General features: G+C 34.6%; 1 protein-coding gene across 6 annotated transcripts in view; it reads left to right on the top strand.

Annotated features, from left to right (window-relative positions):
* The window catches only part of LOC118187688 (uncharacterized), a 420235-nt gene that overhangs the window by 166991 nt on the left and 226121 nt on the right, over positions 1-27123 (top strand). The window contains exon 1 of one of the 6 annotated variants that reach the window (XM_085807411.1): positions 11746-11918. The exons of the other annotated variants lie outside the window; for them this stretch is intronic. The gene's annotated coding sequence lies outside the window, so the exon portion shown is untranslated. Of the gene's footprint in view, positions 1-11745; positions 11919-27123 lie in introns of those variants that run through there. 6 annotated transcript variants of the gene reach the window in all.

The raw sequence follows: 27123 nt of genomic DNA, 5'->3' as shown, positions 1-27123 counted from the left end.
TATCTGTTACAGTTTGTATTAATATCTGTACTTTCAGGGATTGCATGATGGAAAAAATCCATAACATTCTTAATCTTCTAATAAAATTATATTATTAGCAGATTGTGGTGTGTCCGTGCGACCTGTTTTGCAGTATTCGAAAGCACTACTGCCCCCTGTTTTAAATGTCCTGTGTGTGTCAATGGCATGCAGTAAATTTGTACAAATAAACATTGGTTGGGATATCTGATAGAGAAAATCTGAACTCTGTCCTGGATGCCTTTCAGATGGCGGTTAGCACTAAATTTAACACGAAGAACCAATTTTGATGCGCACTTATGTTTTTGCTACAAATATTTGAGGCGTGCAAATCGTTACCCAAGTAGAGGGAAAAGCGAATATATTATTAAATATACTAGATATTTCGCATTCATGTACATATAGGGGAGTTAAATCATGATTATACAAATAAGACAATTACGATTTGTGACAATATCTGGAGCTTGTATTAGTTTGATAATGATCGGCTAACTTCGACAGTCGAGTCTCGTAACCATCGAATTTTCCAAGCTTATTTGCATTTCTTTCGTACAGGAATAGGTTCTGTCTTAGTAAAGAAAATTTTCCTATTTCTGCTGTTGCCCCGTTCGTTATTTTCAGTGAATTGCCTTCTAAGCATTTTGTTACAAAAAGCTCTTTTAAGGCACTTAATTAGGAAGCACTGCAGTGGAAGTTTAAAATTTAATTTGTTGAGCAAAGTGAAATATTTTGTTTAGCTACATCATTTTAAGTCTCGATCGAAACTGAGTTTTCAATTTTACTCGTTCGTTAATTAAATAGTTGAGAGAGCATCTTTTCACTTATATGTTATAAACTGTCGGCAAAATTATCGAGGGACTGAGTTAGCAGCATCGACATCGTTTTAGGCCCAGACGCGTGCTTTAAATTTAACTATACGAGAAGCACTAGTTTAGGAAGGTAAAAACGTATTAAGGAAACTAATTTTTATTTTAATCTTTTCGCTGAACATGCAAGCAGGTATCTCGCAAAATGTATTGGAGAACTCTTAACCACTGTAATCATTTCTTCTTTTATTTATTTATTTTTTTGATTGAAGTTTCTCATATTCTTAAAGAGTGAAGCTTTTTGGATTCAATCTAAATAACAGATCTCTGTAACAGGAAACGGAGCAGGTGCTTGTTGCAGGTACTTAGGAATCGTTCTGTGTACCTCTTATGAGTGGCCTCTCCCTAAGCGAAGCTCTGCAGATAAAATGCTTGTTGGCGATCTCTACGTCCGTACCCTACGTTCGAAACTCGCGTGGGGAATGACGATTTACGCTATATAGAGCGCCTTTCAACATTGCCTTGTATCACCTCATCTCTTTCTGTATACAACTTCCATTATAAAATCTGCTTATTTTTGCTCTCCTTTATCTGCCTATGCATTTTTGGCCGATATTTTGGATAACCCTGTATATGGCAAATCCATAATAATAATGATAATAAACTGAAAGCTTTCGGATTTTACACTACGCCCAAAGGGGCGTTTTTTTAACGTTTTGTAGGTTACCTTTATTTACTAAATATCATGTTATTCGCACTTAAACCGTAAAATAAGGTTCAACAGCAATATCGCAAAATAATTTTTAAATGAGCATATTTTTAAGATTTCCGACACTCAGTCTCGCGCGCTGGAGATAATTTTTTTTCCCTCCGTACAGTGTTGCTGTTGCTCGCTTTGAAATCGTTGAGTTTGTTAATCAAAAATTCGTTAAAGTTTTATAAAATATGAAATAGATAATAAAACAAATTCCAAATTTGTCTTCCAGATGCCCATATTCGTGTGGGAACGTACGCTATTCAAAATGTGATGGCTCTAGGTGCCCTCGTTTTATCACAGTGCGAGAAACATACGTACATTTGTGCAGATTTCTCATTATTTAATTTCTTTAAATGTAACGTAGGGCTCTAATATTTGGTGGTAACAGTTTGAAAAATATCAGGTCCATTGAACATTATCCAAAACAGGACTTTGTACACGCTTATACACATGGTTCATCAGATGAGACGATCAGTAATGGAGGTTCTGGAATATTTCTGACTGCCCCTGGTGATACAACTTATCAACACAAAATTTGCACTGCAGACATAGTCTCTAATTTCACTTGCGAGCTTCTGGCAGTAGCGGAGGCACTTGACATGCATTTCTGGCAAGTGAGAGGAATCGTTGTTTCTTCTGACTGAAAGGCAGCAAAATCCTGGATCCTGCAGGCAGTCCTGGATGGAAGCTCTCAGGTCACTAACAGGATCCACTTTCGCCTAAACGATCTTCGAAAGTTAAATAAGGTCTGCATTCTTTAGTGGTTGCCAGCGCGCGTCAATATCACAGATGACGAGAACGTAGATAAACAAGCAAAACAGGCTCGAAATCTCAACAGTAATGTAAACGGCACCTTTTCGAACGCAAATGCCATAGCCAAATACAGATTGAAGGACAGGGGATTGAAAATTAACAAAGAGGGTAGGAGAACCTAAAGGAATTGTGATAACTGCTCGGCCACAGTACTGACAACTGCACACATTTTTGATTATTCGGCCATCCTTGCTGAATTGCTAAAAATTGATAGTCTTGTTTAAGAGACCGAACCTCTATGATAACATTTTGAAGATTGTCAGGCATCTTCGCCCATGGCGCTGATCTAAAGCTTTATCATAGATATGACAACAACAGCTGAAAGTTTTATTTAAATATACTCCAAATTAAAATTATGGTCGCATAAAATTATAAGGTGATTAAAATAGTTTTTGCTTAAACACTATGAGAAATCGGATTTTAATTGACAAATAATGCTGTGTAGTTTCTGTTGAATAGTTTCAAAATCATAAACCTAATCCCAAATGTAGTGGTAGATGTCATTTTTGGATCATGTAAAAGAAACCTACCTGTTTCTCCAGTTTAGATACACTGTTGGTTAAAATTTCAATGTTCATTTTTTTAATTATTCACGTAGGATAAAGCTGTTTAAGTGCTTCATGAAGGCATTTCTTGAGCAGATAGCGCTCTTCTACTTTGTCATAATCGAAATAGACCTAAGCAAACAGTTATTTATAGGAGAGCTCAAGATCAGCATTATGTTAGGAACAGAAAGAGAGCCAACTTTCACCGTTAGAAAGCATAACAAATCAGCTCAAAAGCTCCGAGATCAAAACCGTTTGAAATTACTGGGAGAGTTTTAGTGAAATAGCGAGAATCAGCTGGCATTATTTTCAAACTTTTTTTGTGTTCGTTCAGCGAAGACTGACTTCACCCACAAAACACAGCTTCTGATATAAGGTAATCGAAGCGGGCGGTATTGAAGAAATTCGATATTTGGTCTTCTAACAGAGGTATCGATAATTATACCAAACTTCCATAATTCTGAAAAATTGACGTCAACTTTATCGTCAGTAGTGAAGTCTTCTAAACGTTGCATCTTTTGATGGAAAACAGATATTGTCCTGTTACAAATGAATATAATTATAAATTTGTTCATTACATATCATTAAACACAGAGCATGTGTCAGTGCTTAAATTTACATAATTTCATTGTAGGGCAGCGTCTAAACAAACTATTATTCTTACATGGAATAAGGAAAATCGTGTTAGATTGATTGATCACAAATGATTTTTGACGATTTTATTTTAAACTAGCCGCTACGTGGCCAGCTTTCGTCTGGCTTTTTAATGTACCAGAAAAATGCCTAAAGCGAACACCAAACATTAAATTTAAAAACTACACAGAATTTTACTCTGCAAACAACTTTATCCCCCCCCAAAAAATCAATAAAAATGTATTATTGTATATAAAAAATTACAATGAAAAAGCAATATCCCTTAATACAAATATTAATTATCCTAATAAATAAAATAACTAACTTTCCCTTGCCTTCTCTCGACAAACGTTTAGTATCCAAGAGAAACATTAAATTTAAAAACTGCACAGAATTATCGCCCTCATTTTTCCGAGTGGCAATAGTGCTGATATCAGCAACAGTGATATATCAGCAACAATGGCTGCTTGCCATTGTTGCTGATATAATGCGAGAGAATTATCAATTTGATGAGATTTCATCAAAAAACATAGAATTAAAAAAAAATCGAATTTTTCAAAAATCGCTTCGAGGTGCACTGGCTCTTGTCTAGATGCTACCGTATGTACGAAATTTCGTAGCTCTGGGTCTATTAGCTTACGCGCAGCACGAACGAAAGACACGCACACACACAGAGAGAGATACTCTTCCTTTTATATATATAGATAAGCTGATTAGCCATCACCACTTATATAGTACTATAAAATTGAATAGTATTATCTGAATGACTTTGTTCGGTTGCTTTATAGAAGTTCCATGTCCTTAATATGAAGGATAAGTAAAAAATAAATAAGTAAATAAAATGAATCAGTTTATCCTTTAGAACTATTTATTTGGTAAGATGGATTTCGAGGCCTGTGAGATGTATTTGTTGGTATTAAAAGCCAATCTTTTGTCAAGAAACCACTTTTCAGTTTTCTTTCTGCTGCTTTCATCGCTTAGTTCAATAGAGATTATCAAGCACAGCGGATTTCCCCCTCCCCCCCAAAAAAGGAAAAATTGTATGATTTCCCGTTTCGCTGTAAGAAATTCTGCTCTTCCTAGCTACCGGTTAAAGCTATGTATGTATTGTTAGTTTAGAAAATAACATAATTTTTACGATCGAAGTATTTTGTATTGTAAAAGATTTAATATTGAAGTTTCATTTTATCGCACTGAGTGCTTTGCGAGTGTTGTTGTGTGTGCATGTAGAGTACGTATTTTATTTTTAAAGAATGCGTATAGTGAGTGTTCCTTAAATCTGAAATGCATGATGAAATTCTGATGCTAACATTTTTGCTCTGGATATGGAACTACTGTACAGAGCTTGAACTCAAAATATGACTTTACTGCATAATTCTCAAAGTTACTAGATGCCCATTAAACATTCTATATATAATATTGATGTTATACTTATGATACAGATTGCTAAGATTTAATCCAACGATGCCAGTAATTTAGTAAAGAAAAATTAAATTTGATTTTTTTTCCCAACTCTGTGCCATTTCGTTGCTTCATAGTCTTCCTTAAATATATTTGAAATATGCCGAGAACAAAAATAAATTTTTCAGTGGTTTAATGGATCTTAATCTGACATTTACTGGCAATTTGAAGCTACGTTTCGAAGCAGGACTGGAAAAATTTCATTCAAGCTATGTTCGTAAGCATATTAGTAATTTCATCCTTTCATTTTTTAATAGTTTTATCGCATTTATAGTGCGAAATTTATTGCTACACATCTATATTGGCAGAAAACTTCGGGGAGGGGGAAGCTGATCATTAATTTTAAATTTCTGGTGTTTAAGGAATAGAATTGTTTAAAATTTTAAATAGTTTTATATTAAATTTCGAGGGCCCCTTATTTATTCCCGTGAACCCGGCAGTCAGAACGCAGTGAAAGCAAGCAGGTTAATTATTGTAGCAGGTACTAAAATGAGCTGGCAAAGGTTATGAATAATTTATCTGTCCAAAATTAGTTTATGAAAATCAGGAACTCCGAAATTCAGAGCACCAAAAAATGCTTTTCTTTTTTCCCTTTTATGACGGGCATTATTTGTAGGCTCTCGCCACTACTAGAGCCAGAAGTGGTGGCTATTATATTATGGAGGCACTTAATAGGCGGCCACCATTACTTCCTGTGAGGGAACAGACAATTTACATCCATGCCTTCTCCAGGATTCGAACCGGAGCCCTTTGGTATCGCAGTCGGCTTCCTTGACGTCTATACCGTCTGGGCAGTAGGCTTTAACCTCTTCGTCATCCGTAACGCGTCTAGCGCGTTCAAGTGAAAGTTCCGCAGGGCGGCCCTCAAGCGTTCTGCTACATTTAACCTCCTAGAAGGTAGCACTAATCAGGCATTCTATTTCTAATTGAATTTGCCCCGGGTTTTATGAATATTCGCTCCATTTTACATAAGATGCAAGACAGTGAGAGATGGCTTCAACGTCTATTCAGCAGAAAAAGAGAAAAAATGAGGCTGTGAATTGGAAAGACAAGAAAGATATACGTTTGATGCGTACAGTCCATAATAACTCGATGATTGATGTTGGAACACGGAAAAGAACTGTAAAAAACCAATAATTGTAAAAGATTACACCAACAAAATGAGAGGAGTGGACCGCTTGGATCAGATGTTATCAAATTATCCTGCTGTTAGAAATAAGCAGAGATATTATTACTTTTCCATTATGCTTTATTTCCTTATAATTTTACTTAATATTCATTGACGTTCATCCACTACGAAAGTTATGTGTGGGAAGTTATGATGTAGAGAGAAAACAACATTACACGCTACGAAAAACAGACGGCCGTTGGGGGAAATTTTCGCGGACAGGAGAGGACGACGAAAGGGTTAAGTTAATAAGTGTAGTTCTTTGGAAATTAACAATACTATAAAGACCCAAAGGGACTGAAGACTCGTCGCAAAAGCATTTGCGTACATAGGTTATTGGCGGATTTTATGTTCAGAAAATTTCGTGCTTATTAAAGAGAGAGAGAGGGAAAAAATGTAGCTTTCCTGTGAAGCTACATTTTTAAATTGTGCAGGTTCTGTCAGTTTCGAGAAAGTGGTTGATTGCATAATTCTTGGTTTACATAAATTTTTTTGGACGAGATCATAACACATGATATGATGCAAACACATTTGGTATATGTGTGTGTATATATATATAATTTTAGAAGTAAGAGGAACGTTTAAAAGCTTAAACTAAAAAATACATTTGACTCTATAGTTCCTTAACAAAAATTATATATATATATATATATATATATATGCGTACACAACTATGCGTATATTATATACGAAATTAAATCTGTTTTGCAAGTCATTTGCGATACTTGATAAAAATATAAGAAACACAGATTCGCTCAGTAAACTAAACCTGCGTGCGTGTTTTTGAAATATTTAACTTATAAATAAAACACAAATAGTTTAATATTTAATAATGAGATTAAAACGAAAATATTACGGTCTCTTTGTGAGATGTTTAAATTTTGTGTAAAAATGTATAAAAAATGTCGTATTAAAGGAATAAATAAGTACAGTGATGCTAAATTCCCTTTTCCCTATCAACTGTATTGATTGAAAATAAATTATTCTCGTGTGTTTGTCTTTCTCCTTTTAATAGAAGTTATTAATCTTGAGTCAAATGTCTCACATGAATTTTAATTTGTGTCTGAGCTGTCACAGCCTGTTTCGGATGAAAGGATATTAAGAAATTAATGCTCCGCCTATTTTAAAAATATGTGTTAGTGCAATCATCAGCATTACACAGAAACTGCAATAATTTTATTTCCTGTTTATTGCTTAAATATGGTTATTTAATCTCCATATCTTCCAAAGAATAATGAAGCTCTGCATCCCCAAGAGCTTCCCATCTCTTACCACCTCATTTGTCGTTTGTCATAGGCAAGGTGGACAAAATCTAATTACATTATATTTTACTCTTCTTGGGGTTCAATGAGGGAAGAGTAATTAATTATTGTGTCGCATTCAATAAAAAATGGAAACTTTACTAACATTATCGCATTAGATGAATTACCGGAATTTATGTAATTTTATTTCGATAAACTAGAGACTGAATTTTGGCATAACTTAATGGAAGAGCACTTGTTTTCTAATAATTGTCAAAGTAACGAAGCGGAATTGCTTTTATAAATTATAGATGTATCAAAATACGGGCTCGAAACGTAAACGGATTGTCCTCCTTCCTATTTATTGCTGGAGAGTTTCCCACACTGTTAATTAAGGAGCATAATGCTCTGCCGCTGTATTCAATTATGGAGCTTAAATTGGTTTTTCTTTGTAGTATTTTTTACCTGCGTTTTAATGTAGAGCTTACTTTTATGGTGTTGTGATGATGGATTTATCTATTAATCAAACGAAGTATCAGTTTGATAAAGAAAATGTGATCTCGTAAGTAAAGATTTCACGTAAAAACGTAAACACGATTTGCAATGTCTTTGAAGATGTGCGCCGCATCCCAATAAATCAGTAATGAATCTTCATATGATGAATACTCATTTCTAAAGCGCTAGAATTTCTGTTTGACTGCTCTTTAATATTTCTTCATGTTTTTCTCATTCTGGAAACTTCAGGTGCAGATTTGCGGACAATCTTCTCGGTTACTGATTGAAAATGCTCCAGCAACTCTTCCTTCCTCCTCTGACATTATTGTTCACCATGGCAACTCCCATTAGTTGGGGAAAAAAATCTTGATATTAAAGGGAGGCATGTGAGAAGCGAAAGTAATTTTCCGTCTAGCTTACAATATTTTACATTACAAGCCGGGAAAGAGTTTCTGAAGCGCCAAATATTTGAGAATGATTACAGTGCGCTTACTAATGAACGGTAATAAAAGAGCGGTCCAGACAACCTCTCTGTTCCGTGGGTAGTATTTAATATTTTTTCCCTCTCTCCTTTTTTCTCGTGCTTTCCTCCCGTTTTCTTTTCCATCTATTTCCTGGTAGAGCTTTAAGGTAATAATGATGCAAACATTTCCAGCTCTCCCAACTTGCCTGGAAAAAAGCCAGAAAGTCAAATTTAGCGCGAGTATTTTTCATATGCTGCTTTATTTATTTTTTCCTGCACAGTGTATGGTTGCGGTGAAATCTGAAGAAGTGAACGAAAAATTTGAAAGCAATTTTCGGTTTGTGTTTGCCTGAAACATTTATCGCTGTGGGCCTTCGCCCAGAATGGCAGTGCTTTTCGAAATAACAGCTGGTTTCATTTGTAATACTTTTTTTCTAAAATGATAGGACACGATGCTTTGAATCTGAAAACTTGTCTTGCACTTCTCGAGATATTTCATTTCTTGCATCCTTTCACCATTATTTTATTTCTTCTGCCCCTTGTACATTTAAGGGATAAACGTGTAACGTCTGCTGTTGCATTTTGCTTTACGAATTGCTTATCTTGTTAGGAAATCTCGAAACATTTTATGCATTACATTCCGATTTCAAAGTTCTAGATTAACTAAAGTTTTGCTTTCGAATCAGAAATTTTGTTGACATCTTCTGGTAATTTAATTCACAAGAGTATCCTTCTCCTCATTCCCTTTTCGTCGAAGATAGCGTGTACTTAAAGGTACCATACATTTTCTTCTGTTTCTAGAATTTTCTGTCTGTCCCTTTTTCTTTCCTCCAGCTGTATATTGTTCCCTACTTCTGACGAAAGAGCGCTTATGGCTAGGAAAGGGGGGGGTAAAATAGTATTTTATATTTTTAATCTTAAATTTTAGCCCGTCGTATTCTTAGTCTTTAATTCCCGGAGAGGACAGACAGCACGAGAAAAAGAAAAGATGCATTGGATTTGCGCGCGAGATGCAGTTTTGTCACAGCCATTTCTTTTGTGGCTGTCTTTAATGAACTTTCTTTCAAAGTCAGCTGTTTGTTGTCATCTTAATTGGCGATTCATATTCTTTTGTACTAATTAGTGATTCCTGAAGGTGGCTGTACTAAAAACATCCTTCGACTAAAAAAATAATGCATTTGAAATATTTTGAATTTGTATTTAAATTACATTTTAAAGGAGCTATAACAAATTATAACTTAAAGGAGATCTAATAACTGTTAACAAAATGTTTGCTATGTATGTAAAACTGTAATGTATGCGTCTTTTTATTTAATCATTTTTTTTAAAAATATTAGATGCAAGTTGTATTTTATATTGAAGATTTTGGATTCATACCATCGTATAAATGCGCAATAACAGTTCTCCCAACCTGCTTTTGATCTTCGAAGGTCCCATAACTAAGAATTTCTGTGAGGCCTATCACTCATCCTTGTGCATGTTCATTTACTTCCCTGTTATTGTTCATATGTAAACAAGGCCGGTGCTAGACACTTTGTCGCCTGGTGAAAACTAAAATTTAGGTACTGTCGGGCCCTAAAATTTGCTGCCCGGTACCTTATAATTTCTACTGTCCCTTACATAGTAAAAAATTTGCCGCCCCTGAATACTGCCGCTCGATGCAGTCGCACAGGTTTCGCCAGCTTTGGCGCCGGTCTTAAATGTAAATAACTTTTAAGAGAAGGAGTACGCTGAATGCGACTCAGTTTTTCTTAGTTACCAATATCAGATTTTTATATAAAATTACGTATTCGTTTCTTTATGCTTTGCCCCTCTTACGGAGTTTTTTACTGATATGATGATAAATTAATTTTTTCCCTTGAAAGTGAACGTAACTGTTTATGAATAGATTTGCGTTAACTTAATAAGAACATATATTATTGAGAATAATAAAAGAAAGTTAAAAAATCATCCTTTCACTTGCCTTGGGGAAGATACAAACTCTATAAATTACCATATAAAAGATATATCGTTAGTTTTCAATGCTTCTGTTATTATGTATTCTAAGAAATTTCATCGAATTAGCTTGATATCCATGATATTAACCGAATTATATCGGCTGTTATTTCAAATTGTAATGCTAATGCTCTCCTAGAATTAATATGGTTCTCATTTTATTTTATTTGTACATGATTAATCGATTTTTCTTCCCGCAGCAATGCTTTTGTTAGGATTCATTTTCTTTTGTGAAGGGAATTCTGTTTTATATTATTATGCGTAACGATCAGCAAAGTGTTACAAAATTTATTTTCATTTCAATTGTAATAAAATAAATCACATTGCTTGTTCTCTAGGGGTCAAAGAATCTGGGTATCTGCCCAGTATTGCTGACTGATTCATGGAAAGCTTTTAAAGGGAAAAGTCACCCAGTTGTAACTGGGTGAATGAACTTTGCATATGCAATTTTGAACGGATATACGAAAATGTCACTGTTGGGAAATCATGTCCGATTTAATCAAAATCGTTGCATAGTTTCCCATTCAATTGTGAATACATTGCCAAGTATGTTTCTGAAATGATAGACGACTGCAGAAGTAAGCTGGTTTCCTAGGAATACTGTGTGAACTGTATTTTTTATTAAAATGATGTTAAGATGTAAAAGAGTTGTAAATAATTTGTACATAACCGTAGCTATTTAATATAGCTTGTGTACACGGCGTTGTAAGAAACTATGAAATTTTATTTTTTAAGCGAATCAAAAATGGATTCGTAGTTGAGAAAATGAAAAATTTGCATGGAAGTTTTTAAGCTGATAATATTATCTGTTGCATACTGTGTTAAAAAAAAATGTTTGCATTTATTTTGGAGTTTCCATATCTTTTGTGTTACAAATAATTTATAGTATTATAAAATATTCTTTGTTTCAATTACATTATCTCCCAAAGATAAGGTAATCAGGTATTGAAGTTACTCCTACGAAAACCTATATTTCTCGTGTTGGAGGAATCTTTTCTGTTAGCGTGTAACATGAGCATAAAAAACAGGTAAATTAAAATAGTAATTTGAATTTGTTATAGCCCTTTAACGCTCTGTTTTAAATTGCATATTTCCGATCTCTATTCTAAGAATAGTATATGTTAATAATAATTCGCTTTAAACTGCATCATTTTAAAATTCAACTCATGTCATATTATATAATGCTGGTGACGCAGATGGTTTGTAAACTGAAACTCATACAGTCAATACCGAAACTCTTAACAGCCAATAGGAAGATTTCGGAATCATAACTCTAATTCTTTTGAACTAAGTTTTCAACTTGGAATACGTCGCATTTGGTTTACCGCTTCGCTTCTGTCAACGTGTTGCTTCTTGCTGTCTTCAAAATTGTGAAAAATTCTAGGACAGGAGCAGTTATTCCGCCAATTTATTTGTTTTGGATAATTAAAATATTTATCAATCAGTGTAAAAGGGAATAATTAAATTCGGTCACGTCTGCAGCGCTATTTCTTTGTGCTTCATCATTTTCATGACATAAATATGTGAGTGATAATTTGCAGTATATTATAGTTTTTTTAGGATTGCATGTCTTTTTACATGATTTATGTGTTTTATTTTTGTTTTTTATTGGAAAGTGCTAAATTATTAACTTAATTTTTATATATATGTTTGTTTTATATATATATATATAGAGAGAGAGAGAGTTATAAATGGCCGATTTCTTTTTTCAGAAAAGTTGCCTTTAACTTAACAGCTGTACTGATTTTCCCTAAAATAATTCTGGATACAGTTTTCGAGTTTTTCTTGCGGAAATAAGGTAAATCTTCAAGATTTGGGAAACATATTGACGTAGGAATGTTGGTCACTTTTTTGATAAGTTCCTGCAGTCATTTCGATCTCGAGATGCGATTCGTTGCACGTGACCATAAGCTGGAATTTATTTTCACTGGTGTGGTGCCCAGAATCAATTTAAAAATTTACTTTTGTGTTCTCGATGAGAAAGGTCTTAATCTAGTTTTTCGAATTCTGTGAAGAACGCGCATTAATTTCTTCCCTCTTGAATTTTGTTTTTGAATTTTCCCCAAATGCAAAATTTTAGATTTTCTCCACTTGCGGCATTTTACGCTTTCAACGTACTCCTTTTCTTAAATTTTGTTGTCCTTAAATTTTACCATATTGCTTTCTTGAAGTTTTGCTAAATAAATTCATAAATACCAAACAATGAGGCATTATTTCGGTAGATACAGTTCGGTAGATACAGTTGCACAATATAGAGCATTAGTTTACAAAAAAATGGTTTGGTCTATTTGATTATGGCAAAGCATACCAGGGCTATCTGCCTCAGTGGAGAGCTGCTTTCGTGGACGACTTTCTTAGGGAAACTGGCTCGTAACTACGTTACACATTGGGTAAACCTCGAAGTCATTCTTTTCAGCGATTTCTCGTATAGTTTGTTGCCGATTTGAAATAATAGTTTCACAGCTTTGAATTTGTCGAGCGTTGAGGAGAATAATAATTTTTTCTTGACTTGTGTCGCTTCCCATACTGTATTTGTTGAGATAATTTTCAATGTTTCAAGTTCTTGATCTATAAATGGCTCTGTATTTCAGTAGGATTTAGGTCTGTGGTGACCAGTGAATAATGTTTAGTATTTCATTTGTTTTTCCATTTGCTAACACATCTTTGACGTCTAGAACATTAGGATGAAAATGATTTGACGAGTACATTTTCTGACTCCATTTTCTATTAATTTCGAGCAGATCTAATCATTGTCCGGAAAGATAGATTATCCTGAAAACGCAGGCAGATAGTAAATCCAAATCAGTATGTGATAAACTCATTTCAACCTCAAAAATATACTGGCGAGAAAAAAGAGCAGTAATTTAAAATTAAGTAAAGCATTATTAATATAAGATAAAAACTCGATATTAATAATGCTCCACTTAATTCACTTAATCAATTTTAAATCCAGTGAAGTTTAATAGGTACTTAGCATACTGAATGATAAGAAAAGACTCACCTCGCTATACAAAAATTGCATCTCTACGCTGCGACGGTTTTGAAGATAATATGCCTATCGTACTTAAAATTTTAGTTAATAGGCGTCTGCAAGTAATATTATATGAATCTTCTGTGTCTTTCAGAAAGCATGTGACTGAATATAGGCTTAAAGGAAAGGGTACTTCCGTGGTGAACTTTTTAAGGATGAATGGCTCATATTTACATAAACATGAGGAAAATACGAACCTCTTTTACCTAGCCCGTTCCTTGAGATTTGAATCCAGTTCAAACTACCAGTATTCAACTGCCTTATAACTCGAACACTACTAGTACCATACATTCTGAGGAAAAGTGGCTTGTATGCACGTTTCACGTAAAGAAAAGCTCGGAAGCATTAATGCAACCAGTCTGTTCGGTTAGCGAGTCGCTCGATCACTGGTGGACTGTTAATTTCAACAGCTGAGAAAAATGACTTCGAACAGCTACTTTTACATTATGCAAATAAAATAATCCTCAATAGGAAATGCAAGATTTCATTTAACGTTTTGAATTAATTCTCCGAATTTGGTAAATATACCGCTTCACGTTTATTCAGCTGGTAGTACATGCTAGTATATTGGAGTCTAATGCCTGTCTATTCAGGCGAACGCAGTCCGCTATTAGGCTTCTGTGCCTAATGTATCTCAGAGTAGTTAGGTTACGGAGAACGGGGACGCCTGGTGTCTAACAGAGGTAAACAGACATGTGTCCCACGCCCTCCCCTAACTAGAGCAATAGCTCCCTGGAGCCCCACGAGGCTGCACCGGGAGTTTATTGAAGTTGTCAAAGGGAATTATTTGGCCTTAGAAGGGCATTAGTAGGATTGCATTACAGATCGAAGAAGCAAGCTGTGGTGTTATTGATGGTAAGTAGTTAAAGTAAAAATACATACACATGAAAACACGTAAATACACATAAACAAATAATGCACAAAGGGCAAAATACACAAACACACAACACATAAAACATTTACATACACATAATCACTTAAACCACATACATACATATTAATACGCATGAATACAGATGGGAATGCGCAGGTACATAGAGGTGCGAAAGGTACATGAGAATATAGCGTAAATGATATGAGTGCATGTTGACATATGCTATCAAATAAATTAGAAATGAAAGCATAAGTATAAATGTATAAAAGTATCCCAGAGTAATCTTGAGAGCAATTTTCGAGCAGGGCTTTTCCTGGAATGAATTATATGAGAAAAAGTTGCGTGATGACTAGCAATAATATTCTCTCCTCATAAAAAAGGGCGACTTGGAAGGAGGGGACTCGGTCGGCAAATCCTAGTGGTGATGAATTATCATCCATCACATTTGTAGTGCTTTTAGAAATTTTTGGAAACGAGAAAATTAATTGTAGCCTTCTCAGGATTCGAACTCCCGGTCAGTGACATAGTGAAAAGCAGCTTGTTTTATTATTATTATTATTTTACGGAGTAGTATTTACGTGCTTGTATGTCATAAGCATAACCAGTCAAAAATTCCCACATATTTTTCTGTAGGGTTCCGAGCTGGTATGTGTGTTTACGTTACATATACTTTATAATACAATTAATGCAATCAAGAGGAAGTAAGAAAAATGGTAGTACTGTCATCATCCCCTTTGAGTAATCCACAGAAAGCACGAAATGGTATGTGAATATTTATTTCAACATACTCCTTAGAAGATAAATATCAGTAATTAGATATACTACAATTATTGATTACGTTTTCAGTGCAAATCTAAACGGTTGATAGTGAAAATTAAGGATTTCTTTGAACCTAGTTCTCTCTGTAAGACACTTTATCATTACTACTCGTATTTAAAAAATAAATGGATTTCCAGTAAACTCCAAAACTTCTCTCTATTGATTTTCTCGAAGTTCTCAAACATTCAGTTCAGATTTTCTCACGTATATATGTAATTTCTTTCCACGAATTACTGCGATATAAAGAAATTGGCGGAAATAAAAAAAATGCAGGCATATATTTTAAAAAGATGGCTAAAGTTCTGTTTGAAAAGCAGTTTGCGTATTTGCGACAGAAGAAAACATTCTGTCTGAATGAATATTAAACAGTGTTTTAATGACTTTTCCTCTTGAAAAAAGGCAGTGAATATTTTTAAAAGCCGAATTCCATCTTTTGAAGCTTTTTAATTTCTATAAATGTAAAAGCGAGTCAGAGTTTCCACGCAGATTTTCCGGTGTCCGCAGAAAGATGAAATTGGCCTTAATAGACGCTGCTGTTGTAAATTTTTTTTTAACTCTTATGGTATTATATCCATTTGTAGTTTAAATATGGCTGATATGTTATCTAGTTTTACATTTTTTTTGGTTCATATTTCCTTAAGGAATTGATACTCAGGTTTTAGGTGATTTTCTCTCAACGGTCCTTTCTTTTTTCTGCTGATTGGAAGTGGGGGAAATTTGGAAGTAAGCTTTACGTTATGTATGATTAAAAATTACGTGAGTAAAAATAGGATATTCCTTCTACATGTAACCTACTCATTTCAACTGCAGAATGGAACCGATGACGTCGTGAATAAACGTAATTGGTACTGGAAACAATACAGTACCTGTTTTCAGAGTTTGAGCAATACTTATGTGCTGTCTGTATCTTTAAACTTTATAATGAATTTGTATATAGTTTTTAGTAATTAATCAGCATGTTCATTTTAATCTAACTTTCGGTCCCTTTGAACTAGCAAATGTGCATTGATTTACACTGGTTTTCGAAAGCTTAACATAAATTTGGACATGTAACATATAAAAATAATAGGCATCGAGTGGCATTATGCAAAAGACAGGCGCTGCCATCGCTTTACTTTTACGCGATACATTTTAAAACCAGCTGTTTAGTAGGGAATTGCTGTTCTGTGAACGATGATGTACTAAACAATTTCGAGGTAGCCAAAGTAAAAAGATTAGTTCGGGATGGCATTTGCCAGCAGAATCGCGCTACAGAGCCATAGGCCTCTCAGAATTGGGCCAAAGGCAGTCTGACATTGCAGAATGGCTAAATGTATAGATCATTCTATGGCAAGCCTATTGTGGAACCAATTTCGAACTACTTGTTCAACCTCTTGAAGACTTGCTGAAGACAAACTAAGAGTAACCACTTCTGCAAATGACCGGTATTTGCAAATTTGTGCATGTCGCAACAGGATTGGAACTCCATCTCAGCTTAAATTCGCTGTTATTTTTGCTACAGGAAAGACAGTTTCAGCTACGACAGTATGCAGAAGGCTGTGTGAAAGAGGTCTATATAATATGCGACCGGGATTGCGCGTTCCGCTTACCTCCCGCCACCGAAGCATTTGAATTGAGCATGTAGTCATGTGAAAACTGTCCTGAAATTCTGTTCACTGATGAGTCCTGCTTTGCTTTACAGTGCGATCCTCGACGTGTTTACGCATGGATAGAAGCAAATAATCGATATCTTCCGTCTAAACACATGGGAAAATGATACCTATGTTCTTGCATGCGGAGGAGTAGCGTTAGGTAGACACACAGACCTGTATGTGCTGCCACGTGGAACTTTTAATACTCAGAGGTACAGAGATTACATATTGGATAATATTGTCCGTCCGCTTGCTGCCACAGTTGGCGATACTTTCATTTTGCGGGCAAATAGCGCCCGCCCTCACACATTGCTCGCCTTGTGCATTAATTTCTTAAAGACGAAACTATAGTTCAAGCGGAATGGCTAATACGCTCTCCCGATCTTAATCCCAGGCAGGATGCTGGCCTCCAACCCTCTCTCGGAACTTTAGTTGGGCTTAGAACTGCTTTATGTGATCAGTGGGCATTGCTACTCTTGCAGCTCATTTTGCAACATAATGTATGTATGAGACATCGCTGTCAGTCCAGTATTTGGCGTAATTAAACTCATTATTGAGAAATTTTTTCTTATTTAGTTTGTATGTCCGAATTTAGGAGACTTTAGGTTCCTGTTGTTATCACAAAATGCAAATATTCTGTGTGATTTTTCTTTTGGTTTTAAGTTACAAATGGTATAATAAATATTCTCACAAAGTTTCTTCCAATTTTGCTTGCATACTTTTTGAGTTATCATCAGTTTTCCGTTTGTTGCTTAACTTCTGGAAACTAATGTAGAATAGTTACTTGCGTCCTATCGTTCTTATGTCTTGCAAAAGAAAAAACATATTAGAACTGTTTCTGTTCAAACTTAGTTTCACTAGTGTTTATTATATTTCTTCCGAATTCAATTTCCACTTGCTGGGTTTTTGCGTTTCCAGACATATTTCCGACATATTTCCAGACATTTATTGCTGTAACGTTGTTTATTTTGATGATAATTCAACTCGTGTTAAAAATAGTATTCTTATTTTGTGGGTAAATATTAGCTGTCTTTCTAAGGACAGCTGGGACTAAGACTACCTCTCAGACATCGTCTGAATACGAATTTTTAAAATGGCTGTGCAGATATCTTTACTTTGAGGAAAAAATAATACAGGGAGAAGACTTAGAAATCTTTTTTGCACTATGAATAGAACTACGAAAAACGTATTTTGATATTTGGTTTTTAATTCTGTAGCTTATCATTTGGGATATTACTGCATAAATGTGTGAAGAATCTGTATGTGGAATGATAAAGCTTCATAAGTGAAGCAAATCTTCCAAGAAGCCAAGTTTATCATTTAACCTGTAACAGTAGTCTTCGGTATTGCAGTATTCGCTGCCATCTCTTTTGGAACGAGTTTCATCTCTTTTCGCGGTACTGAAGACCAACAGATATCTCAGTTTTGAACATGCGGGCGTTCATCCATTTAGGATAAATTGGCACCAGACCTCATAGCATTTCTCGTTAAGTAACTGCTGTTGGGGGAAAAAAGGAATAAAAGGCTACCTTTTTTAAAAAAATAAATGAAGGTTAAAAAAAGGAAAAAATACTTTAGTTGGGATATACACACGAGCACCCACATATGTAAAACCCACAGCTATTATTTATAACTGGATTGCCTTTCATTTAGAGTTTCGAATTTTATTCTTACAGTTAACGACATATTGAATTGCTGAAAATTTTAAAATCATGATAAAGCACAACATTTTAAATATTTTTGAAGACGTATAATTTTGAGTTGAAAGTAATCTGAAAACACTTTTGTTGGGTTGCTTATATGCTTTATTTTGCATCTGTGTGATATTAAATTAGATATTAGTATCTAACTCGGATGTAACCGGCTCTTTTACGTATTTACTTGTAAGCATAATTCTATGTTTTCTTTGCATCATCTTTTCTTGTTCTGCATTCTGTTACTTCCATTTTTGTTTTCTCAGAAATTCTGTGAAAATTCGGAGAAAAATGGTTTGGTTTATTTGATTATGGCAAAGCACTCGAGAGCTATCTGTCTCTGGGGAAGGACGCCTTCGTGGAGAACCGTCTAAGAGAAACTGGCTAATGTACGCATTCCATGTGGTGAAAAACCACAAAAACGTACAAGCAGCCAGCCTGATCGGACCCAGATCGGAACTACTAGTGTTCAGAGATTTTAGCGTTCGGCCGCTGGTGGGCGCGAACATTCTGAGATGACGTTTGCACTTATTAATTAACTTTTACACTCCGTAATTAATTACGTTTCTTGTCTCCAGATAACATCTTGCTGGTTTATATGATGCTGGTTTTCAGGATCATGTTTGATCAGTTTGTACCTCACTACTGACGTTATGGTGAATGTATGTACAGGAAAAAGTACACATGCTTTGAGGCGTTTCAAGTGGAAGTTTTGATTTTTTTATATTTTTGATATTGTGACCTTTTCTTCCTCCCCTTTTCTTTGAAACATGTGCTTTTGAAGAAGTGCATCAAAAATATTCTATTTCATGTCGTTTTTTCCCTCTTAACATTTCTTTAATAAAATATTCCGTTTTCATAACGGATATATGAACTCATCTTATTTTATTTTCTTTGTTTAGAGATGCTACTTTAATTGCGCTTTTTCCGTGGAAACTTACTAGGTTTCGTATTCCGATGAGCAGGAATGAGAAAGAACTGTATGAGAGAGACCAACGTAAAAGTTGTTCATAGTGAAGAGAAAAGTAGTCATGGACTGTAATTTTGTTTGTATTGATTAAAAATAATATAGAAGACAGGAAATCTATATTATTCTAAATCCAGCATTAGGTGTATTTAGGTTTGAGCTATTGCTCAGGGCCCGATTAAGAAGTCTTGAGTTTAAGCACAACATTCGTTCAGGACCCTCACTGCTCATTCCGTGCGTTTTCATGAGAGAAAAACGTGATTTATGTATAGTTATTGGATGATTTAGAGTCACTCATCGAAAACTATGGAAATCGACAGTATTTAAGTCCTGCCGATGTTTATTACAAACTGAACTTAAGTAATTTATTATTTTTTAAGTGATATATATAAAGTGTTTGTTTTTTGTTTTTAAGTAACTGTTTATAATAAGGTATTTCTCCCGCCACTTAGCATACCTTCGTGGTGTAGTAGTCAGCACGCTCGGCGCGTATTCGAGAGGTCCGTGGTTCAAGTCCCGGCGACGGCGTTGCTCGTTTTTCATGTCTCTTATTTTCAAAAAATACCGTATGTCTATGCATGGTTGCTTTATACTTTCCGATTCTTTTGCTGTACAAATAAATGTCCTTTACGCTTGCATAATATTTCCATTTGTGATTAAAAGGAAGGAATAAATAATTATATTTTTTATATTTGCAGAAATGCTTTCAAGATAAGAACCATTTAATTAAAATTTCCTCTCATCAGGAACTAAATGGATGAAACTGCTGAACATTGGTAGTTTATTTTGAATTCGTTTTCCGGTGACTTCTGAAGTTTCATGGAGCTTTCCTTATATTTAACGAAAGCTCCATGAAACCTCAGAATGAAGGAAACCTATATGTAACTCGAACATGTACAAGTTTTTATTAGAAAATTCTCCATAGATGCTTCCTTGCTAAAAGAGAGACGTAGCCATTATCATTTAAGCAACCAGCCGCCTTTTATCTGTCCTTGATAACAATTGCATGCTTTTGCTGTTTAAATTAATATCTTATAACGCCGAATAGAAGTGTTAAATTTGCCAAAATAGAAAATTAGTTGAAATGCATTTTCTTACAAATACGCGTTTCTTACAAAATGTGCCTTATCTTACATGCAGAAACTGTTAACGTTTGCCGTCGTCTTTCGTAATCCATTAATGAGAAAATGCGTAGAATTTTATGCACAGGTGCCTCTTACGAGTAATTTTGATAAACTCGGGAATTCAAAAATAAATTACTTTATTGTTGAAGTTCCTACTAATGAGTTAATTAAATCAATTATCACAAATAAGTGAGTTTGTCTCAGGTAATGATGATCTTGTTTAGGGAGTGAACATTTTTCCCATTATATCGAATTATTCATATTTCGTCGGATGGAGATGGATGAAATTCCATTACTGTGCATTACTTTGGAACATTCAATTTAATGCAGAATTTCGCCTTTATATTGAGAGAAGCGTCTTTGCTTCGGATTCTAATTGCATCTTGTTACTGGCCGAGGAGGGGGGGGGTAACTCGGTTTGATTTTCAAGCTTAAAAATTTTAATGATATTGGACTGTAAGTCGTTTTTAATATTGAGCGTCATTACAAAATGCTTCCGAAATTTATGTTAGCAATTTGTTTTTAATTTCTAGATGAGCGTATTGACTAGCGCATGTATGAGTACTGAAACATAATGCCGAAAAAAATCATATGATTTGGTATTTAGTAAGTTTCATTATTTTACGTAATAGGTTAAATTTAACTCAATCGATTTAAAAGTCCAGAAATTTTTAAGCATTTTTTTTTTCCGTCTTTTAAGCACGTGTCTGTATTTTTTGACATGATTTAGCAACAGTCACTAAATAATTTAGCATAATGAATGTTTTCTGTGATATTGGGTAGGATTATTTATTATATTAAAGCACACTAAGTGCTATCTGCCAAAAACGAGGTACGAAAGAGTCTGTAAGAGGCTTGCATGAAATGTACATGTAATGAAAACAACAAGAACCGTATTCAATTATACAGTTCAACAGATGGAAACATAACCAAGGGCCAAACAAAATAATGAGATCGTCGTGTATGAAGTGCTGGTTAAAACGTGTTTAGTCAGGTCGCGTATGCAATCTTTTCATACTAAAAATTTGTATGGATTATTTGATTATATACTAAATATAACAGTACTGTCTCTGTCTATGACAAGAGATTTTTCGTGGAGGATTTAACGAGAGAAATTGAGTCATGCTTAATTTTTAGGAAGAAAATTTCAAATGATGTAATGCTAATTTTTTAATGAAAATGAAAACTGTTTTAGTTTTATTGAAAAATGTGCTAGTTTTTATCATTTGGATTCTCACTGAAGTGCTATGAAGTTCTGCTGCTTAATTAAAGTCTGTGTATTAACTTCTATCCATACCTTTATCGAGATTAGAAGTTGATAGCAGTGAAAGCTTAATTATATTGAAGTTTCTGTATATGAATATATACCTGTTTGAATCTGTAGCTGAATGTTTATATACATGTAAATTCTTAGCATATCAGTTTGTTTAATATAAAAAGTTACGTCTTTAACATAATAATGTGAACGCAGTTTTTTGGTAGAATTTAATATCTAAATAATAGTTTTGCCTATCCCCTTTTTTTTAAGTATGTAAATCAATCTGTCGTACTTAATCTAAAATTCCACACAATATTGAGTCAGCAGGCTAATTAATATATTTTTTAAGATTTTTTACGTGTGTAAAGCATCTACAGTAAAGTAAGAGCTGGTTAAGGTTTGTTTTGAAGGGCATAGTTATTTCTCTGTGTCAGCGTAAATCTGTGGTTGAATATCATTGATGAGCTGGAGGGCTATATGTTGCAAAACCGTTTATTCGTTCACGTAGCATGCATCACTGGAAGAAACGAAATAACTGGAATTTTTTTTCTTCAGCTCCTCCTCTAATACTTACGTAGTAGATTTGAGTTCTGCACATATGGATTCCGAAAGGGATCAGCATACTTCGTATAATTATGGTTAGAAATTGCAGAATTTCTTTTATTTCTCTCATTTGCATCATTCGCTTGGTAATGCAAATACAATGGAAACAGTTTGAAGGGCACGATGAGATTGTATGTGTTAATAAAGACAGGGTGAACCTTTTTCGGTTTAAAGAAGAAAAAGGCTTTAAATATTTCCGGTCTCTATTGTGATCAATATCCATTTTTCTTTTCCTGTTCTTTTCTGGATGTATTTTTAAGACCCTTTCTTATTTTTATGCTTCCCTCACCCCGAGTCATGATGATTCCCACAACAGTTCAACGTGTGATTTAATTATACCTAAGGAGTCGAATGAATTCCTGTCTCAGAAGATTGCTTCTTGGATGACCTTTTGACGGGAGCTGGCTTTTATTTTTATTACACAAGGATACAACCCTATCTGCTCGTTCAGAGTCGGAAGCGAAATTCGACTGCTCAACTTCTGGTAGGCTTAAGCAAAGTGTGGTGCTTTAAAGTTTACATGACAGTTTCTTCAATTGGGGGGGGGAGAGAAGTCTAAAGTGCTTTCTCTCACGTGCCTTCGTGATGTAAGTAGAACCACGTCCGACGCGTATTCGGGAGATCCAGAGCTCTAATTCTGGTGAGGGCATTGCGGATTCCTTGAGTTCCCCGATTTCGAAAAAAAATTTAATTGTTCTACAGTGGCATCCGAACTAAAAAGGTGGTGGACGATAATTCGTCATCACCAGGATTTGGCGATTGGGACCCCCGCCTAGTCGCCCTTTGAAAAGAAGAATATATAATGTATTTTCTCCTTACTTTCCACGTGCCTTCGTAATGTAACTGGAAGCATACCCAACGCGTATTCGGAAGGTCCTGTAAAAATTTTTGTAGTCCGCAATTGTCTGAAGTTTAGGACAAGTCAGTAGCAATTTTTATCACGAACCCCCCCCCCCCGAAAAAAAACAGAGTTTAACAGTCGGCAACAAACCCGTGCTTACAGATGCCAATACTTTTGGCTTAAATCAAAAGTTAATGATGAAACTTAAAATTGAGGAAGTTAAGTATAGCTAAACGGCTTCTGACTATCGCGCAAGCTGGCTGTGACCGAAGTCGGCGTAAAAACGTCTAATGGCAAAAATAACTCAACGCCGCAGGATTTTAATCGCTTGAGAATCAATGTTAGCAACGTGGTCTTCAAGCAGGCAGAACACGCTCTGATTTCACCCTCCAAAATCTTCCTTTTTAATACTTCCTTCTTCCTACGTAATTTGAATACCGCGCGTGCTGAAAATTTGCATTCTGATGTGGAAATGAAATGAGGTTTGATAGGAAAGGTATTTCAAACTTTAAATAATTGTTTAGAAAATTAAATAATACTCTACTGGTAATATTACGTTTTCACACGCTGGCAGGTATAGGTGACTTCATAGTATCTGGAAGACTTTTGAATGCAGTAGGGTTAAATTAACTTTATTAATGAGTGATCTTTTGTATTATACTCGTAAAACAAAGAAATAAGATTATAATGTTACAACAATGTTTTTTGTTTTCCGGATTAACTTGTGATAACAATCACAAGTTTGCGTTTTCTACGTAACTTCTTAGTGGAACTACTTGTTTTCAGTTTCTTCTAGGTTATACAGTGTACTGAAGTCATAAATTTCATTTCATACGAATATGGACTTCTGGTGTTTGAAACATATTTGAAACATAAGGATTCTTTTCCTGTTTACCCGTTGCGACTTACGGAATGGCATTTGTTTTAATTATGATAAGGACAGCAGTTGTTTAAATTAAATTCAAGGGAAGTTGTTTAATTTCGTAATAGCTTGCGTTTCCGTTCCAGATTATGATGAAAACCTGTGGTGATGTAACTTTTGGTATCAGATTGAAGTATTAAGCATTCTTTTCCGTTTCCATTTTTCCTTACAGTCTTTCATGTTTCCTCGAAACTATCATTGCAGTTAGTGCGACTAAATATCGTGTACGGGAAAGATTTCTGAGAATATCGTTTCTTATGATCTGTCTTCAGCCATATGAACGATATACCCAATTTATCAGACTGAAACGGAGAGATTTTATTTTGCACTTTCGAATCCTAATTATACTAGATAGCCACTAAGTTAAATAAAAAGAATTAACTTGGGAATTGGCTATGGCTGCTGTGTCTGGAGAGGCATGCTTAGTTGTTTTCTTCCCAAGGAGAAGCTGCTCGTATTACGTTATCAGTGGAGAAAACCCCGGAGAGCTTATGCATCTAACCCACATTGCCACGTTGTAGAATATGTTTAGAACCGAGGTGGGCAAATGCCAGCTTTTTTTTAATTGCTTAATCGGATGCATTATCAGATTCTGTGCAGCAACATTTTCACCTTTTTTGTACCCGATCTTGTACACAAACTACCGAAATCAGCAGCCCGAGTGCACATGTATTGTTAAAGTGTATTTGCGCATGTATACGCATGACTATACTAGGAATCGACTTAAGCTGAGACTACTAGATATGCTAGAAAGCATGTGCATCCGCCGAAAAATGCCGTTTTATCATTTCTAGCAGCTTTAATGTAGAAATTAAACAATATAACATAAATGTGTTGACATAAAGAGATTACCCGCCCACATTGTGACATGGCAAAGAATAGGGCATTGCAGAGATCGTCACACACAAACTTCATTTCATCGCACCTTGCGACAGCCCTGGCCGCGCGATTCACTAAAAAAGAACTTTTTGATACGCGGTTGAAAACTATTTGCCTATATCCCTTGTCTAAAAAGTGTTGACTTAACCCGACAATAGCCGAAAATCGACCTTAGTTTGACCTGACAGTGGTGTTACCTTCCCTTTTTGGACTGGGATAAGTTGTCTAGTGTGATATTACTGTGAAGTCATGGTATATTGCCTATTGTCTTTCGCTTTTCATCGTTTCTCCGTGTTGATGCAAAAGGCGGTACTAAGTAACTTTACCAAAATGGTAATTTAGAATCGTACGCATTTGGCACTTTTTAAATATTTATTTTATCATTCCCAGTTTGGCCCGGGTTCGAATTTCGGCGAACGGCCTGGTTGCATGGGCGTTTTCGTGGTTTTTCCCTTGTGTAATGTGTATACGAGTCAGTTTACCTTAGAAAGTCCTCCACGTCCTTCCCTTAGGCGATAGCCCTCGTATGCTTTCTCGTAATCAAATAAACCAAACTTAATACGTACTCTAATTTCGGAAGAAATAGTCTAAAATCGCTAGAATGCGCAGTTTTTTTGAACTGATTATTTTTTTTTTTTTGTGCAGTAAATTCCATAGAAGTATCTAAAAAAATGGTAATCATAATAAAATATGTATTTCTCAATAAGCTAAAGCATGTTAAAAGTAAATATTTTTTTAATACATAACTTCACTCCGGAACCAATTAAGAACATTTCTTTTTGTATTAATGAAAGGGGGAAAAATTATAAATCTCCAAGTTTTCTTTCAACATCTATCGAAAAACAGAAGAATCATCATCCAAAAAGCGAATCGTATCAAGTAATTAGTTTGATAACTCGTTAATTAATCAATAATTTGGTACTCAGTTTTTTTTTTTCCTTCTTCATTTTGGCGTGAGTACCTTTTTTTCGGGGAACTGTATGATGCTGCGAATTTTTCAGTTTAAAATTGAAGTGTTTATTTCTTATTTATTGATGAAGGTAATTTGCCATAAATAACCTCGGAGATCTTTTATGCAAGTTAAAAGTATACTTAATTTTATGATGAGTTCTTAACTTATTTGCGTTCTTGTAAATAGTTAATGAGGATCTTTGGATATAGATAAATAATTCATTGATTAATCAAGAAAACTTAGAAATAAATAATTTTCAACGTATCTAAGTAATATAGGATTTTTCATTCATATGAACATGGTTTTAAATGCCCATGGGTTTTCATGTATGTATTTCATAAAATATTCGATTATTTTCAAATTTTGTTAGGAAACATTATAGAAGAGTTTGTGTATATATTAACGCGGTATTTTGAGCTAGCTAAAAAGAATTTTCTTAATTTGCGTTTTTCCTGTGTTTCCCAAGAATCGTTTTGCAATGAAATAAAAATATTTAATTTACTTTCTTGTGATCCATAGTTTATTGAAAATTTATTGAAATCTTCAGATTAATTGATTTTCGTGTTATCACATGATAGTAGTCATTATAAAAGTAATACATCAAGATGGTCTGGCATTTTTGCCACTTTGGAAAGGTGTTAGCGGCATCAAAAATGCTTAATGACACAAATTATACGCATATGGACTTTTTTAAAATATGAAAACTTATCGAACTCGTGTCAAAAGGACTCATTTTTTACGTAATTTCTCGCTTTTGTTTATTAAATATAATAGTATCATCAAATAAAGAAATAGTCTAATCATACAAAACGCTGATTTTTTTTCTTGTATCACAAGAGCTTTTCTTTATTTGTTCTTGTACAGCTTAATATATCGTATTACATACGTAATCTCGTTTTAAGACTCTGCGCCCTTCTTTAAACACTTATCTGAGATTACTGGTGGATTGCATTTTAATATATTACTTATTTATGAACCGGATGAAATTACTATTTATTCGCTCTTTTTATTTGCCAAGCAGCTGATGATAATATAGAAGCATATCATGACATCCTGTACGTAAAGTTGCTTTTGTTTTTTGATGAAATTTGTTTCCAGCCTGCACTCTTCGCAGTTCATCTCTAGAACACGAT

Source organism: Stegodyphus dumicola, chromosome X1 (genome assembly GCF_044657685.1).
Source record: "Stegodyphus dumicola isolate Sdum_Otavi_A_Nest chromosome X1, ASM4465768v1".
Classification (NCBI taxonomy): Eukaryota; Metazoa; Arthropoda; class Arachnida; order Araneae; family Eresidae; genus Stegodyphus; species Stegodyphus dumicola.
This window is presented reverse-complemented; position numbering and strand designations above follow the sequence as displayed.